The sequence below is a fragment of the Equus przewalskii genome, chromosome 6 (genome assembly GCF_037783145.1).
Source record: "Equus przewalskii isolate Varuska chromosome 6, EquPr2, whole genome shotgun sequence".
Taxonomy (NCBI): Eukaryota; Metazoa; Chordata; class Mammalia; order Perissodactyla; family Equidae; genus Equus; species Equus przewalskii.
Window position 1 is genome coordinate 48963327 of NC_091836.1, and position 6184 is coordinate 48969510.

Consider the following 6184-nt stretch of genomic DNA (forward strand, 5'->3'; position numbering starts at 1 on the left):
CAGCCCCCCACTGTGTGCCATTGGAGCTGCAGTCACCACCACATACTGGTCTCTCCTGATGATAGAGGCTCTCCGAGGCCCTGAGCATGGGACCCATGGGACCCTCCACTCAGCTGCCCGTTATGCTTTGGGCTCTGGAAACAGCACCCCATGAGCTCAGCACGGCTCCTAAGACCTCCTTGAGACACGATGGAGCCAAACCTGGGCCCTCTGGGATATCCTACCTGCAGGAGCGGGTGCCCTTCCATCCTGTCAGTTCCTTGCCACGTGCCATTGTTCTGGAAGAGGTCACCCCTCTCCCAGACCCCTTGGCTCCCAGGGGAGTGTCTTGGTTTAACGCAGTGAACTGCAACATGAGTTTGCAACATTTGTACAAGATGGAGCCCAGTGGAGAGTTACTGCTTTTCATCTCTTAATTGAGACAACCTTCATAAAGAAGGGGACCCCAACATAACTGAAACATCCCAAACTAACCACACATCAGGCGGTTATATTATTTTAAAAGTTCTTTAAGAAGTTTATCCCCTCCTCACCAGCAGATTGGCTCACCCACATCCAGGGAGAGAAAGGCGTGCGGGTCCCGTGATGTTGAGGGTAGGGTCCGTCGGAAGCGGGTGGAGCCTAGCTCAGATACCCATCTGACAAGATCAGAGCAGCAGGAGAATGGACACTGCAGTACAGAGAGATGGAAGGACCTCAAATTTGATTGACGATGCTTGGCAAGAAGACAAGCTGCCATCTCGAGGGTGTTGCAATACCACTGAGCAGGACAAGAGGTGGCACCACAGAATCTGTTAGAGAATGAGAAATGAAGTGGACAGGTAGCCTTATGGTACCTCCGTGGGAACATTTCCCCCATGGGTAACTGATGTCTGGCTCCTCTCCCCTGGACGGTTTCAGAAAACACATAGATACAAAATGCTTTCTTTCAGCCTCCTAATTCAGATCTTTTAGTAATAGACCAGCACTCCGAATGCACACCCGCTTAGTTTGCGGAAGCAAAGCGCAATGTGGAAATACCAGAATGAGAAACTGGTTGAGATTTCTCGGGAATGCAGACTGTTTGACTCTCTGAACCTCTGGTTCTTCATTCACTAGGTCGTGTTTGAACATGATTGGTTAAACATTTGCCTTTCACTCTGATTTTGCTTTGCTGTCACTGTTTAACACATTCCAGCTGGTTATCTGTGTCCTGGGACACGGGCGACTGAAGTTATGTGAGGAAAGGGCAAAGGAGACGAAGCAAGACATAAGGAGAATTATTAACTTCTCATGCACGCCTGCTCTGAGCAGCATCCTGAGCGGATGTGTGTCAAGCCTGTGGGCGTGATGGATAGAGAGAGAGCCTTCACTGATCACTGAGATTCAAGATCCCCCATGGCGTTCTCAGACTTTGGTCACATTTCGATTTAAAAGGTTACGTGACAGTTACCTCTGCTCTCCCTACAGCTTCTTTTGATGCCCCTGGAAAGGATCTTTGGCTAGAGGGACTGCTAGTTTTATCCGGTAATGGAATTGCTTAATTGCTCAGAGCCCTTCCAGATGTCACTGGGACACCGTGGAGTCAGCATTTAGTTACACATTTGTATAAGAACTTGATTTTGCAGAACCCGTTTGTGGACATTTATCTCCTGGAAGTATTTGCCTCTCTAAGTGGTGTCTGTCTGCTTCTCTACCCGAATTGTGAACTCTGTGCGAAGAGGCCCTGGCTTATACTTCTGTTTCCCTCCTGAAAAACAGAAAACACTAGATGATTGAAAAATAAAAAGAAATTTTAAAAAACAGTAGGAAAAATGATGAATTAATTAAACTACAAGTTCCAAAATTGTTTTGTATCAGAGAAGTTCCCCTCTGAGGTTCTTTTCCCTTCTTGATAATTGTCATGGAAACAGAATATTGCATTTCAAAAATTGCTTCCAGCTCTTACAATTGCCTTAAAAGCCGTAAAATAGTATACTTCTGTTCTTTTGACAATTTCTCTTTTTTCCAGCTTTATCGCATTATAATCGATAAACAGAATTTGCATATATTTAAAGTGTACAAAGAGATGATATGCACACACAGTGTGAAATGGTTACCACAGTCAAGCTGATTCACACATCCGTCACCTCATGTGGTTATTCTTTCTTTTTTTGTGGTGAGAACACTTAAGTTCTACTCTCGCAGCAAATTGATGTATATAATATGTAATGATTAACTGTAGTCACCATGCTGTACCTTAGATCGCTAGAATTTTTTTTTTCCTTTTTCTCCCCAAAGCCCCCCAGTACATAGTTGTATATTTTAGTTGTGGGTCCTTCTCGTTGTGGCATGTGGAACGCTGCCTCAGCATGGCTTGATGAGTGGCTCCATGTCCGCGCCCAGGATCCAAACTGGCGAAACCCGGGCCGCTGAAGCGGAGGGCACGAACTTAACCACTCGGCCACGGGGCCAGCCCCACACTAAAACTTTTTATCTTCAGACTTTTTTTGTAATAGGCATCCTAACAGGTGTGAGGTGATATCTCATTGTAATGTTGATTTGCATTTCCCTGATTAATGATGCTCAGGACTGTGGAGGGGAAAACCTACAGTGTTCTCCTCCTGTGTGTCTGCTTTACTACTTACACAGAACACTTCACTTCTGACGCCCCTGATCACCAAATAGTGTGTGTGCTGGGTCGGGGGGGGGGGCAGTTCCCACAAGAAATTCTCTGTGACACCAGCTGGGTGTCCTACAGTTGAACTCAATTCTGACGCTATCTACTTGGCGATAACATCAGATCCCACAGGTTAAGGGCTCGATCCCACAGGACTGCTCCCCTCTTGAGAGGTTAATTCCAAGTAGAAGGTTCCCAGGTTACCTACAGCTTCTGTCGGATCTGGCTACAAATCAAAGGTTTTCATGACCTCCTCCCCCTGGGATTCAATTATTTGCTAGAGCAGCTCTCGGAACCCAGGGAAACACTTATGTTTCTCAGTTTATTAAGGGATATGATAAAGGCTACAGAGGAATAGCCACATGAAGAGATGCATAGGGCAAGGTCTGGGGGGTCCCAGGTGCAGGAGCCTCTGTCCCTGTGGAGTAAGGGCACGTCACCCTCCTGGTACAGGGATGTGTTCACTGACCGGGAAGGCCTCCAGACCGCCTCCTATGGGGATTTTTGTGGAGGCTTCATCACACAGTGGTAGATCACTAATTCAACGTTCAGCCCTTCTCCCTTCTCAGGAGAGTAGGGGAGCGGGGCCCAAACGTCCAAGCTCCTCATCAGAGCTTAGTCTTCCTGGTGACCAGCTCCCATCACAGCCCACCCTGAGTCACCTCGTTAGAACCGAAGACACTCCTACGACCCAGGAAATTACAAGGGTGTCAGGAACCGGGGTCAGAGATCGAGTATTAGGATAAAAGATGCTCCCAGTGCTCTTATCACTTAGGAAGTTGCAAGGATATTAGGCGATCTGGGCCAGGAACAGGGCCAATGACCAAATGTATTTCTTATTATAAATCAAAGTATCACAAGGACTTTTTCATATACTGATTGGCCATTTGTATGTCTTCTTTGGAATACTGTCTGCCCATTTTTTAATCAGTTTTTTTTGTTTTCTTGCTGTTGCATTGTGTGAGTTCCTTAAGTATTTTGGATATTAACCCCTTCTCAGGTATATGGTTTCCGAGTATTTTCTCCCGTTCATTAGGGAGAAATGTTGATTGTTTCCTTTACTGTCCAGAAACTTTTTTTCTGATGTAGTCCTACTGGTTTATTTTTGCTTTTGTTGCCTGTGCTTTTGGTGTCAAATCCAAAACAAATTATTGCCAAGACCAATATGAAGGAGCATTTCTCCTGTCTTTTCTTCCAGGAGTTTTAAGGTGTCAGGTCTTATGTTTAAATCTTGAATCCATTTGGAGTTGATTTTTGTGTATGGTGTAGGATCGGTGTCTGATTGCATCCTTTTGCATGTGGCTATCCAGTTTTCCCAGCAAAGGGAATGACTATAGGATGAAGACTGTCCTTGCGCTATTGTGTATTCTTGGCACCTTTGTTAAAGATAACTTGTCTGTGTGTGTGTGGGTTTATTTCTCGGCTCTCTTTTCTGCACAATTGGTATAAATGTCTAATTTTCTGCCAGTTCTATACTTTTTTTTTTATTACTGTAGCTTTGTAATATAGTTACCAGAGAATCAGGAAGTGTAGTGTCTCCAGCTTTGTTCTTTATCAAGATTGCATTAGGTATTCAGGGTCTTTTCTGATTTCATACCATATTAGGATTTTGAAAAATATTTCTGTGAAAAATGCTGTTGGAATTTTCATAAGGATTGCATTGAAGCTGTGGTTCCGTTTGGGCAGTATGGACATTTTAACAATACTAATTTTTCCAGCCCCTGTACGTGTTATCTTTCCATCTATTTGTGTTGTCTTCAATTTCTTTCATCGCTGTTTTTATAGTTTTCAGTGTATAGATCTTTCACCTCTTTGCTTAAATTTATTACTAAGTATTTTATTGTTTTTGATGCTATTCTAAGTGGATTGTTTTCTTAATTTCTTTCTTGGATATTTTGTTGTTAGTGTATAGAAATGAAACTGATTTGCATACGTTGATTTTTGTATCCCACAACTTCACTAAATTCGTTTATTAGTTCCAACAGTTTTTTGGTGGAGTCTTTTGGGTTTTCTCTATAGAAGATCATGTCATCTGTAAACAGAGACAGCTGTGCTTCTTTCTTTCCAGTTTAGCTGACTTTTGTTTCTTTTTCTTGTCTAATTGCTCTGGCTAGGACTGTCAGTACTGTGTTGAGTGGAAGTGGCAGAGCAGGCATCCTTGCCTTGTTCTGGATTTTAGAGGAAAAGCTTTCAGTTTTTAACCATTGAGTATGATGTGAGCTCTGGGCTCTTCACAGGTGGTGTTTATTGTGTTGAGGTAAATTCCTTCAATACCTAATTTGTGGAGAATTTTTAACATGAAAGAGTGTTGAGTTTTGTCAAAGGCAATAGATGTCAAGTGACTTACACTTCATTCTGTTAATGTGATTATCACGTTGATTTGTCTGGCTTTGTTATCAGAGTAATGCTGGCCTGGTAAAATAAGTTTGGAAGTGTTCCTTCCTCTTCAGTTTTTTGCGGAAATTTGAGAAGGATTGGTATTAATTCTTCTTTAAATGTTTGGTAGAATTTACCAGTGAAGCCATCTGGTCCTGAGCTTTTCTTTGTTGGGAGATTTTTGATTACTAATTCAATCTCCTTACTCATTGTTTGTCCATTCAGCTTTTCTATTTCTTCATGATTCAGTCTTGGTAGATTGTATGTTTCTAGGAATTTATTCAATTCTTCTAGGTTATCTAATTTGTTTGAGTATAATTGTTCATAAGAATCTCTTATAATCCTCTGTGTTTCTGTGGTATCAGTTATAATTTCTCCTCCTTTATTTCTGATTTTAGTAATTCAAATCTTTTTTCTTAGTCTAGCTATACAGTTTGTTAATTTGGTTTATCTTTTCAAAAAACTAGTTTCTTTGACCAGATAGTTTTATACTTTCATATGTTTTTGTGTAACTAATTAGCATCCTTTCATTTCTGCTTGAAGAACTCCCTTTGGCATTGCCTGTAAGGCAGGTCTATTGGTGATGAAGTCTCTCAGCTTTTGTTGGTCTGGCAAAGCCTTTTCTTTCCTTCAGTTCTGAAGTGTAGCTTTCCTGGATAAAGCATCCTTGGTTGGCAGTTTCCATCTTCAAGCACTTTGAATATGGCATTCCATTCTGTCCTGCCTTGCAAGGTTTCTCCTAACAAATCCATTAGTAGTCTAACTGGAGTTCCCTTGTATGTGACGAATCACTTTCCTCTTGCTGCTTTCAAATTCTCTGTCTTTGATATTTATAATATGATTACAATGTGTCTGTGAAGTTGTCTTTGTCTCTGAACCTGTTTGGAGACATTTGAGCTTCATTTACCTGGATGTCCCTCTCTCTCCCAAGATTTGGGAAGTTTTCAGCCTTTTTTTTTTTTTTTTTTTTTTGAGGAAGATTAGCCCTGAGCTAACTACTGCCAATCCTCCTCTTTTTGCTGAGGAAGACTGGCCCTGAGCTAACATCCATGCCCATCTTCCTCTGCTTTACATGTGGGACGCCTACCACAGCATGGCTTTTGCCAAGCGGTGCCGCATCTGCACCCAGGATCCGAACTGGTGAACCCTGGGCTGCTGAGAAGCAGAACA

At 42.4% G+C, this 6184-nt stretch overlaps 1 pseudogene; it reads left to right on the top strand.

Moving 5' to 3' along the window:
* The first annotated feature begins 513 nt into the window (after window positions 1-513).
* Window positions 514-1010, top strand: LOC139083908 (anaphase-promoting complex subunit 13 pseudogene; annotated as a pseudogene).
* The last annotated feature ends 5174 nt before the right edge of the window (window positions 1011-6184 follow it).